Below are 12754 nucleotides of genomic sequence, written 5' to 3'. Positions count from 1 at the left end.
TTAATGACAACATTTTCATTTTGGGGTGGAGTAACCCTTTAAATGATCTATTAGTTTCTTTTTTTAATTCAAAACAATAAATATTCGATGCTCAATCTGCAATAGCCTTTATAGTGTATTTCATATTCATTTTGTAAGGTAGAATATGAAGCTTATCTTTTGTATAAATCAAGCGTAGCGTTAGTTCTGGCAGGTCACGTTAGTCACGCTCGCATCAACTGACCTTCAACTGATCCCCATCTACCTATGGGACTACGACACCTATCTAAGCATTCATATATAAGGTCCCTCAGTATTATCAGCAGTCTGAACCATACCGCCAATCCAAACTGTATGCTAATTGTCAATCATATTTGATGATAGTGGTCCTGACAGAAATAGTCATAGGTGATGCTTTAAAGTGGATAAATTAAGAGATTCAATTTTAATAGTTTGCAGTAAATATTATTTATTATATATTATATATTTATTATATTTTGTTTCATATTTAACCAACTAGTCAGTTGATTAGAAAGTTCATCTAGATTTTTTTTTTTGTAAAAAAAAATAAAAAATAAAGTGAATAAATTTGGAGATTAAATTTCAATATTTATACAGTATACAGCATTTCAACCAGCTAGTCGGTTAGTAAGTTTGACTAGCAAGTTTATCTTGATTTTCGTAGTTTAAAATCGAGGCAGATTATACAGCAGATTAACTTCACATTTATTGCATGAAATACTTGATTTGGCAAGAAATCTTTACTAACTGATTAATTGTGGTGGTTTAAAGTGTTTTTCTCAGTGTGGTTTTCTATACTAGCACTGTGCTTTGCTTTAGCATGCTAACAGTCTAACCGTAATCATCAGAACAGTAAAACTCTAAATTCTTCCCCACGATTTGTAACAATCAATGCCTGTCAACAAGAAAGTTCAAGTTATTGTTCTTTATTAGTTATATCTGTCACTCTACTGAAGAGCTTAAACCAACCTGGGGCTTTTTGAATACAGACTAGTCAGCAAGTCATTCAGACAACCCCCCAAATAATTGCTTTTGAACATTCATTCAAACAACCAAATGTCCATGCTAATTTGAATGCTGACCAATGCTACTCTGTATGAGTAAGATTGGTTCAAAAACTGTGTTAAATTCAACTCCTACCAATACCAGAACATGACCGCTCATCACCTTTCCACATTCCTCCGCCGGTGAAGGTCAGGGGTCTGTATTCAGCCCTTTCAAATTTCAGCAAATGTTTGGAAAAGGTCTGGAATGTGCAATTTCAGGTAACACATCCAGTCCCTGTGGCGGGAAACCTCAGGGTTGATTCACAGTCAGAGCGTTAGTGGAATGCATGGGTTACGAAACATCACATTCCTGGTGTTGGAGCATTGAAAAGTGTGTGCATTCTTGACATCCCCCTGCCTGCTCTATCCCAGATCACTATTTCAGCAAGTGTAATGATGAAGCTGAAAATCCACCATGAAGGCTTTCCTCCCACCAAAAGAGTGGATGAGGCGACATCAATTTCTGTCACCAACAGAACACAACAGTTGGGATACAGAAGTAAAAATCCTATTCATATTCACCATTGTAAAATGTAGAAATTTGAGTAATCATGTGTAAACTAGGGCGCGACTGAAAATATAGATTTTTGTTTATTTTAATCAATTCTCATTTTGACGAACCAACATTCATTCTTAAATCCAAAAATCTTTTGGTCTGTGTTGTTTTGAGTAGATGCATAAACAAAACTTCACTAAACTTTATTTGTAGAGTACCTCCCATCCAATAAATCGCAATGAGCTTCACACTTTGTTACTTTTTATATGAAAATAAGTCAGTTTTTATATAGTCAATATTTTATAAAATTAAGAGAATAAATACTGTTTTGGTGCTCTTAAATGTGGCATGGCAGATCAATGTAGCCTCTTTGGTTCAAGTGGCATGTGCACTGATCATCTCTTTAACTTTACTACTAGTTACTACACAAAATAAACATCACAAGGTGATGAAAGAAACAGTATAACTTGCCAAAATGCACCATGTCTCATATAATCACTCAATCTGTGTTTCAACCATGGAAAGACATAAATAAAACAGCTTGTAAACAATATGTCATGTAATGTTGCATTTACGTCAGGAAAGCCATTCAATGACCATAAACCCGATAGTTAGCTAAAAAATAACACTGCAGGAGCATTTTGCTAAATATATGCATTATATTTACATATGTATACATACATATGTATTGTTATTTAATCTGTTCTGCAATATTTAATGCATGTTTTAATAAATATAACAGCCACCATTTAAATGCATATATATATACTGTATATATATATATATATATCTATATCTAACTGGAGTAGAGTTAAAAGTAATCAGCTGTTAATTGTAGCCTTTAATATTGTAGTACTGAACCAACTGATAGGGTTCCCTGTATAGTTTCTACTTCATTTGCTGAGAGATTTTTTTTTTTTCCTTGAGTAAGATTAACATGTACTGGTTTCAAATTAAGATTAGACTGAAATCAAACCAAAAGTTTGTGAATTGAAAACAAAATCAAAGTGAATCATGAAATTTGCATCAATACCCAGCCCTAGTATAAACCATTCAATACAGATGTAATCATCTTAAATTGTCAATTTTATAACAAAATGTAAACAAATACCATGTTGTCACGCTTTAATGTGGCGTGACAGATTACTTTATTGAAACCAAACTGAATCGTGAAATTTGTCTCAATACGCAGCACAATATAACTTTCAAAACAGACCTAGGCCTACTCAGCTCTTAAATTCTGCCAAAAAATTCAGTCAAAAATCTAATTAAACTGTGAAATTTGTTTCAATACCCAATCCTAGAATAAATATTTCAATACAGGTACAATACGTGACTTTCAAGGTTAAGTCATGATATACAGTACGCTTGTGCAGACGTCTTTAAGAAGGTCGCTGAAAAAGTGGGCAGCCGCTGTTGGGTTCGCTCATGGCTGTAACGTCTGGACCAATCAAACACACAATTTTTCATTTGATTTAACAAATCAGTTATTCATTAGATTAACAAATCGTCACAGTCCCCTCACCCAATAAACTGGATGCCAAGTTGTCTGTGAACAGGGCCCAGGACCCTGGTTACCATGGCAACCCTGACACCAGATACATTTACGACCTAATGGAATGCGAAGCAGGGAAAATCACTGCATGTTCCATCGCAAGAGGCACAAGGCACAGTAGAAGTGGACTTTTCTACTAACTAATTCATAGGAAAACCTTTCTTTGAATGAACACACATATCCTTCAGGTCATGGTGTATATTATTGCTGTCTTGTATATTATCTGTTGTATTCTGGTTCTTTTTCATCAACCAACTTCAGCAAAGATCCACGTGAGCCTTCAGATTGCATCAAGCCTTTCTTTCAGACAGACGAGACGTGCAGGTATTCAAACTGAGTCTTATTAATTGATACATTAGGTATCATTTGCACCTTTTTACAAAGGTGTGTTTGAACTAAGTATTTGATGTTCCCTTCAGGCTGTAGATCTGCTGAATATGCAAATGGTTCCATAACTTCATATTCTTATTTTCTCTTCTCTCTACTGCGTTAAGCTTTAACCCTTTCCTATACCAACCGTATGCGCGTGTGTGTGTGTGTGTGTGTATGTGTATGTTGGACCAGTTTAAGTGTTTATGTAGTATGTTAGACTAGTTTAAGTGTTTATGTAGTTAATAAAGCCTTACTTGTATCACACTTCACGTTGTTCATTGTTTGCTCATAACTGGAGTCCCTTAATCATGCCGATTTATGCTACAGGCTCTCTGTAGAACTGTACAGTAAGTTATTTACCTTAACCAGGAAATGAACGTTCTTAGAATTGACAGACAGTTGACCCTGAGAGGTCAAGTAAATATCTACAGCGGATCTAAATATTTATAATTAATTATAACTAGTTATGATTAATTATTAATATTTCCCCATGAGCTGATTCGCTACATGGCGTATTTGGTAACGCATTAAACTGCCAGTCAATGGCTGGTCTACTTATGCAGTCAAGTAGTGGCACAGATGGGAACTTTGGGGCAACGGCTCAAAGCAACAGTGGCGAACAGCTTGTGGTTTCCAAGTGAGGATATTTATATGGGTGAAGGCCGCCGAAGCATAGCGAACTCACTCTCATTATGTGAGCTTTGCTAAATAATTACTCAGACAGCCTTGGGACATGGAAAGCGTCAACACTCTTGCCAGTCTCCTTGATGCATCTTGCAGAAAGACAATGTCTATGCCAGTGTCCCAGACCAGACAAGCGTTTAAATTAGCATGCGTGTGAATCTGAGTACCACAGGAGATTGATTTCTCAGTCAAGACATGGGAACCGAGGATGAAACAAAGTTACAACTCAGAGGATTGAAATCTAAGCTCTTTTAGATTATCAAAGATTATCAAACAACTGAGCTTTGTGAGAAAAGCTGTAAAGGGTGTCAGGATGAGACATGAGAAAATGAGACCGACTAAACCTTTCTCTGAGCTGTGATTCTGCAGAATAAAATTCACAGCAGATGCTGAGATGAGGAAGAAAATAGAAGCATCGCCGCCTGCAAAAACATTAAGACTGTGCGTTGCTAAAAATAACATTTGTCTCACAAATTGACACTTTGTGAGATTTAAAAAATGTTTCAGACTGGAGCGAGGAACCAGACAACTGAATCTGAGGAACCAAGGGAAGGTTGACATCTACAGACTCTTCCACAACCGGTTTGCATTTTGGATGCAGTTGGTTCATCTTTTCTGTATGCCGTTCAATAACCACTAAAGCAGCAGGAGAATAACTGCACCTGCTCTTGTAGATAAAGATCTCTGGAGACCTCATTCCTGCCAGAGGACATATTCAACAACTCACTTCTGTAATTGTCCTTAACGTTCAAAAAATATGGATGGTATGGCCTAGATAAATTAGTACACTCTTAAAAATAAAAAGTTCTTTAGTGGCTTTGATGGTTCCATGAAGAACCGTAAACATCCATGAAACCTTTTCATTCCACAAGAGGTTCTTTACTGTGGAAAAAGGTTTGTTAGATGGCTAAAATGTTCTAAAAAAAATTTATTTTAAGAACTGTTCACTTCGGGGAACCACAAATGGTTCTAAAAAAACCTTTAGGAACCTTTATTTTTAAGAGTAGGCCTATTCAAAATGATAATTTTTGAGTATTAAAAAAAATTTGAAGTAGTATTTCATTCATTTAATACTTTGGGAGAACTATAAATCAGTGTTTTGGGTGTTAAGTAATCATTTCAGAAACAACAACCTAAATACAGTAAAAACGTTTCAGAAAAAAAAAAAAAAGCTACTAAAAACTTGTGAGCTAACTTTTGCCTACAATAACTGTCCTTAATTCAACATAGATGTATGGCCCATTGTTTTGTACATATTCCACAACTCTCTATTGGACATAAAGTTCATAGTTCATAAAAATGAAAGAGAACATTGTCAGCCACAGTACGCCAACATTCTACTTGCATTAAGAAAGCTTTCCATATTGAAGTTTCAGCTGCCATTTCTAAAATGTAATGTTTGGAAACAAACATTTTGTTTGTTGGGTTTGATTTGTCTAGAAACTCTGACCTTGACAGCAAATCAAAGGCTTTTTATCGTGTTATCCGGGAATCTTCACACTTTTGAACGCATATTTTTACACCTTCCTGAGTGTCAATGGGGTGTGAAAGGCAGAAGCTCACACGTCATGAGAGGCTACATAGACGCAGAGATCTAGAAAGATCCCGAGATAACGACAGAGAGAAACAGAGAGGTTTTTATTGAACGCTGACAAAGGAAGGATTTGCATATAAGGTGAAACTGTCCATCTTAAAGCACAGGAGCATTCACAAACCCTAATGCAAGCTTGCGTGTGTTTCTCCACATTGATCTAGAGAACTCAGTGAAGCTTTAGTGGTCAACACAAGAGTCAATGCACCTCACTCTGTGCATCACTTTCCAGTAAAAGACCATGATGTCTTGCCTACTACTATAAGATATGAGTGAATCGAACAAAACTGAAAACATACCATGAGACAGTTTTCAACTAAAATTGAAAACCGTATGCGTTTTGGCCATTCATTTACATGACAACAATGTTTTGGGGGGCCTCAAAATGATACCATTATTGTCTCTGTGCAAAGTACAAAAACGCAAATGTGTGTAGTGCTTCTTTATAAAGTGACATCTACTGGCCTGACATGCAAAATACAGTGCTTTTAGCCGTTTTCGCAGATCTGTGTGAACGCGAAACTTTTTTTTGATTAACGCAAAGTAAAGTTACCGTTTTTTGGTACTCCGTTGTCATGTAAATGTACCCTTATAGTCTAAACTAAGCATCCCTGACACTCACTCTCTTATTCAATGCAATAGTTCTCAGCACAGTCACTATACTGACTCTCCCCGTGTCCAGTGTCTCTCTCGATCAATGTTTTAGCACCGCACCGCAGTGCGCCTGCATCTCTAATGGACAGCTGTGTTCTCAGACCTGCTGTTTCTCATCAGTAACAGGACGAAGGCTAAACGGAGCTGTCTGACAGTACATCACACCAGCATTGCCCTGATCAGCTTAACAAGCCAAGTGCTGAACTGTCACTTTAACCAGAGCTGAGCCAAGCGCTTTACGAGATGCCCTGCTGCCTTGGACTCCACGTCACCAGATTTACTTTGATTAGTCATGAATAAACATCACGTGAGCCATATTCCACAAGTGCTGCAACATGCGCCTGGAGTCATAAATGCTTGGGAAGGTTTTATGTTTGGAATAAGATAATGATATTACACCACTCCTAAAAATATACTAACCAGATTTGGTGGCCGTGTTGGACTTTCAAGCATGCAGTCTGGTCATTAGCAGGCCGAATGTGGTTAAACAGACTGACAGGGGTATCTGGTTAGATTAAAAGCAAAAAGCGAGTTCAGAAAAGACTTGGTGGGAAGCAGCCTGTTAAAGAAGCATGCTTAATGTCGATCTAAACACATGGGTGCATAATCAAATCCATGCTCCATGCTATCATCCATTATCCACCACATACGGACCAGGTCTCATTTTTCATGAGTCTTTTTTTTTTTGGAGTCAAAAGTGACTTAAGAATTTCTTAAATAAATATTTAAAAGAAAAACTCTACACCTTCAAATAATCAAAACTAGAGCGAAAAAATGGAGATTAAATGGAGACTTAAGTCTTTGGAAGAACTCGTGCATTTCCCCTCTGGAGTTTCAGAAGAAATCTCAACAATGTCTCAAAATGTGCACAGATTTTACAAGACACCAAAGGTTGCAATTAAAAGTATCATTGTAAACTCTAATATTTCTCATCAAATTCTTCTCAAATCGAATTTTCTATGTTCTCATTCCTTTTATGGCTCCTTTACATGCTTTTTTATTTCTCCAAAGGAAGTTATGAAATATCACAAATGAGAGGTTTAATTTCTCAGCGGTTTCTCTAGATTGAAATGAGATTAAATGGAGAGCAAAGTGAGGTTTACTTCTCAGATTTTTCTTCTGAGAAAAAGTCTCATCAGTCTCAGATTGCGCTCAGATTTTCTACCAAAGTCTCATGATTTCTCATCAGATTCTTGTTTTATGCCATAAAAATCACTTATATAGCTCCTTTATATATGCTTACTGTAGTCAATTTAGTTATTGCTCCTAAAGAAGTTGGGGAAAAATAACTAAATAAGATGTTTAATATCTCAACGGTTTTCTCTAGACCAAAATGACATTAAATGGAGATGAAAGTGAGACTTTTGCTAAAGTGTAGCCTACTGCTCAGATAATTCTTCTGAGAAAATTACTCAATCCCAAATGTTTCTCATCTAGACTTTCAGAAGAAATCTCAAATTGTGCTCGGACCAATATACCAAAATCTGCAATCAAACATCTCATTATAAACTCGTATTTCTTATCAAATTCATCCAAGACCGATTCATCTGAGCTAGTCTATCCTCATTCATTTCATATCTCCAATTTGAGTCTATTTCTAGACATTTTAGGAGAAACAGAGTTGGTGTTTAAACAAACTATAACTAAAGCCTCTATTAAGTTTCCTGAGCGATTAAAGAGCAACCTCTGAGCAGTAAAGTTTTCCTGCAGATGTAAAATGACTTTGACCCTGAGATCTCCGCGCACTAACAGACGTTAACCGGTTGATTTCCAGGCTCCAGCTGCGAGCGAACATGCGGAGAACAGTTCTTTTACCTCATAAAGCACACAGCTCCTCCAGGCTTCGACTGCTACTTCCACACAAAAGCAGAACGTGCTGCAGTTCCTCAGAGACGGCGCAGCTCTGCAGTGAGTGAGACAGATGCGCAGATCCTGTGGCGCGGTGAGCGTGGTCTGCTCTTGAACAGCTCCTCATGAAGCACCTCCCTCTCACAGCCACAGCTCGCGCTCTCTCTCTGAACTCTGCTGACATGGCAAAGCTCCGCCCACATCTCCAGGTAGGAGGAGTGTCTTGTTTTGTTTTCAGCAGTTTCTGTCCCTCACTATCAACACACAGTTTTAGATTGTTTTTATACAAAGCTAATTAGAATTGCTAACTTTGCTAAAACAAACCTAATTCTAACAGGGAAAAAAAAATATTTACTATTGAAAGTACATTATTTGCACACAATATTTTGAAAATAAACACAACCTACGAAATAAATAAATGAATACAATCATACGAGTCTCAACATCGTCACTCAGATTTTTCAAGACACCAGTTTAAAACATCAAACATCTTGTTGTAAACTCATCAAATTCTTCTCAAATTTAAATGTCTTTGTTCTAAACATTCCTTTTATAGTTACTTCATTTGTATACTGTAGCCTATTGTTTCCTTTCTAAAAGAGGTTTTGAAAAATTAGGAGATATTTAATATCCCGACATCATGCATAAAATAATGTCACTATACAAATAAATAAATAATTATTCTCCATTAATTTGTACATTATACAAAATATGACAGTTTTAAAGCTATCTATCTATCTACCTATCTACATCTATCTATCTATCTATCTATCTATCTATCTATCTATCTATCTATCTATCTATCTATCTATCTATCTATGAATACACTGAATACAACAAGTTGAGAAAACTCAAAAATCTCCTGAAGCTGGCTGCCTTAAACTTTTAAGTTTTCTCAACTTTTGATTTTTGGGTTGACTTGGACATGTTTTCATGGAATTGAACTAGTACTACATACAAAATCCCTTCAAGACACAACAAAATTGCAATAAATGCATAAACTGACTTTTTAAATACAAATGTACAAATACATTTACAATTCCAAAATCTTGTTCAGATAATATTGTTCTGATTCTGAAGAACTGATCTTGCTCTAAATGTGTGTTTGGTGCAAGTGAGCATTAGGAGCAGTGTTTTCAGTCAGCTCTCTGTGAGTGTAACCAGACGCTTGCGACGGAAGTCACATGTTGAGCTCTTCAAACAGATCTGCGTCTCTTTCGGGGGCTCAGAGGAAAGTTTTATTGCTCGCAGATCGGGAAATTTCATGAAGGTCTCAGTTTTGTTTCGGATGTTTCCACTAACATACTTCAGAAGCAATAAAAATAGACTCAAAAAAATAAATCGTTGGTATAACTTAATATAATTATGAATACCCCTTACAACAAGTGTCAGAGCTAAGCAACTACTGCGTTAATGTCAAAATACGTACATGAATGCAGGCATTTATATAAACTTGCTATTTTTCATCGCGTATACATGTGACTGACAGTCTGTTCTAAATATACAAAAAAAAACATAAAATATCCGCTACATGCAATACTAGGATTGTTTTAAACCGTTTTAATCACTATTATTAGCACTATATAGACAAGGATGATAAAAGATTTTTAGACTTACCGATTTCACAGAACTCCACCACGTTAATGGCGTCGGCGGCAATTGACGAGGTCACGTGGAATTCCTGTCTTCGGCGCATGCGCAAAATAAGTTGTTGACTCAACTCAATTCATATTTGTAGTTTCAGCAGAAATTAATAGAGCTCTTTTAATTTCTCCTGGATTTAGTTTAGACTGATTTGAAATAACTGTGTACATACCTTCAACTGATTCGTTTTATTTGTTTTAACATACTCTATTTATTTTAATCAAACAACACCCAGATTTCATTTTTTTGAGTGTAGACTTAAATCTGCATTTGATCTGGATTTAATCTCACTGCTGTCTAGGAGAATCAGTTAGATCTCGTCTGTGATGCTTTCTTTCTGTTGGTAATGATGTGCTGTTGTTGAAACACTGAAACCGGACCATCAGCTTCCCATAGAAACCAAACAACACCGCAAAAACTCAAATGGACAAACGGCTCCATCACAAAACATGATGGTTATGTGGGTGGATCTATTGAAAACATGTCTATGTCATATTTCAACACAAAAACAAACTAAATAAATAAATAAAATTTTGCATAAAGAAAACCATTTTTGTCTGACAATTAAGCTCATTTTGCTGATAATTTCTCATTACCTTAATTTGTTCATTTCTGATTCTTTATGATTCTCATTATTCATAATGATCTTGTTAGATTCTAAATATCACAATTAGATTTCTAAATGAATTAATAAAATGAATGACTGAATAAACAAATCAATTAATAAATGATTACAGAAAATTAAAAAAATTAGACATTAATGAATACATTTATAAATTAATAAAAATAAAGAAATGCAGAACAAAACTGAAAAATACAAAAAAATTGTCCTATTGAGTATAATATGTATGCATTATATATACTGTACAAGACAAACAAACAAATAAATGTTTGTTTACATCATCAAAAATCAAATAAACAAAGAAATAAAGAAATTAACAAATATATAATTTTTTGTATGTATGTATTTACATATTTGGTTATTCATAAAATTAGGCAGTTCAAATACTGATATATAAAAAGCATGATAAAAGCACAATACATAAAAAATTCCACATAACGTCACATAATATATCATTTTTATCCATTGTGATAATGGAAATTTGGGAAATGTGATTTATTTTTAGAAAAATTACTTCACAATGTAAGCAAGTAAGTAAATAAATAGGCATTATTCATGAAAAACAATGTCCTATTGTGTGTCTTTTGAATGTAACCTATATAGAGACATGGTTGTGAAATTCAACCATAGAAACAACAGCTATTAATGTAGATGTAAACATCTGTTATCTATATCTCTATACAGCACTATCACGATGACTACATAATGAGTGAGTGAGTAATGGCCTGATTTCTGTCAGAATGTTAGTCCACACAACACAACACAACACAACACATGTACACACAACAAAACCAGCAGTCAATTATTAATGCATCCTCTCACTTCGTACGCTATCAAGCGCAACACAATCTCCTTCTGCACCAATGCTTTATTACATAACAGCAGCGGCCCATGAACAACACACTCAGTTCACTGCCACTACACGATAAATAATACCTTCTGTAATTTAGTGAAGTGTGAATGAGGCAGGTTTGATCCAACAGTAAGGGATTAAGGTGATTATAAGTCTTGTTTATATCTGTTTTATGTTCCACTGACACTGGCATTCCTGAGGGAAACTCCCTAAACCTGTAATCTCGGCCCTTCCCCTGCGGGACCTCAGACCCCCCACGCTCTCTACAGCCGTCCCGGGGCAAGTTTACATTCACTCAGTATCGGGTTACAATCCTCTTTTAAAATGTGAATTTAACGCACAACAATTTTTTTTGTAAATTTAAATGCTACGCAATACTTCAGTGGTATTGGACTCTATATTGCCACCTACTGGTGTGGATGTAGCGTCACACTGGGGTGCATTTATCAAACAATGGCGTATCTCGCTACTAACTACCATAGTATGATGCATTGTTGGAGAAACTAACTAGCTAGCTAGTCATGACTGTTTTCTGCAAACGTAGGAACTTTGTCGCACATCTGTCGTTCGAATCACATTGGTTTGAATTGCTGTTAATGACGTCAAGCAGGTGGGGGAAATCAGTTCGAGATCAAATTAATGTCAGATTATTGATGTAAATAGTGAATAGGGCTGGGCAAAATTTTTTTTGATTTTTCGATTAATCGTTTTTTAAATGACGTCGATTCGATATCGATTCTCAAAAGCCGTGAATCGATCTTTTCCGGTATTTATTTCAGCAAACATTTAAAACAAGATCTGATTAATGTGAATCTTATCATTAGTCTTCTCCACTAGATGTCACCCTCTTATTTACCTTGCGCAATGTTACATCAGAAAGCCTGTCATTCATTCAGTGCTTATCATGGCGGAGATACTGCTGACAAGAACCAAGAAAGCAATGTGTGATTTGCAATGCTCAGGTGAAATGCTATTGTAATACCCCAAATCTGCGGAAACATTTGACATCACGCGTAAAAGCGCCATGATCTCCGCAACGAATGAATGGCGGATGGCGCAGCAGACGCACTGTTTTGTTTACTACACACATACTAAAGCACGGACGACACTCGAGGTGTTTTCAGCTTCTGCCATCGCTCTATATGACGATATGAACACACAAATATCATCTCCAGCTGCTCTGAGAGTCACTTCATTGGCATTTTACTGTTTAATTTGAGAAAACTACCGTCATATCACATACACAGCAGCTGCAAGTTCTTCACGGCAGCCCGTCAAAATAAAAGTTCAGTTTACCGTGAAGAAAGTGTGACAGAAATATATTATTATTGTGCATTCTCAAGACTCAATGTAACAACAATGCTACTACTACTACTACTACTACTACTA

General features: G+C 36.0%; 1 protein-coding gene across 4 annotated transcripts in view; it reads right to left on the bottom strand.

Moving 5' to 3' along the window:
• LOC107698234 (ras association domain-containing protein 8-like) overlaps nucleotides 1-12754 on the bottom strand; it is a 47896-nt gene that overhangs the window by 14608 nt on the left and 20534 nt on the right. The window contains exons 1-2 of one of the 4 annotated variants that reach the window (XM_016499205.1): nucleotides 8214-8432; nucleotides 6819-6903 (exon numbers count right to left, since the gene is read on the bottom strand). The exons of 1 other annotated variant lie outside the window; for it this stretch is intronic. The gene's annotated coding sequence lies outside the window, so the exon portion shown is untranslated. Of the gene's footprint in view, nucleotides 1-6818; nucleotides 6904-8213; nucleotides 8434-12754 lie in introns of those variants that run through there. 2 more of the 4 variants (XM_016499207.1, XM_016499204.1) reach the window with 2 other exon arrangements.

The sequence above is a fragment of the Sinocyclocheilus anshuiensis genome, unplaced genomic scaffold (assembly GCF_001515605.1).
Source record: "Sinocyclocheilus anshuiensis isolate Anshui unplaced genomic scaffold, SAMN03320099.WGS_v1.1 scaffold6310, whole genome shotgun sequence".
Lineage (NCBI taxonomy): Eukaryota > Metazoa > Chordata > Actinopteri > Cypriniformes > Cyprinidae > Sinocyclocheilus > Sinocyclocheilus anshuiensis.
Note: the sequence above shows the minus strand (reverse complement) of the source record. Positions and strands in the feature narration are given on the sequence as shown.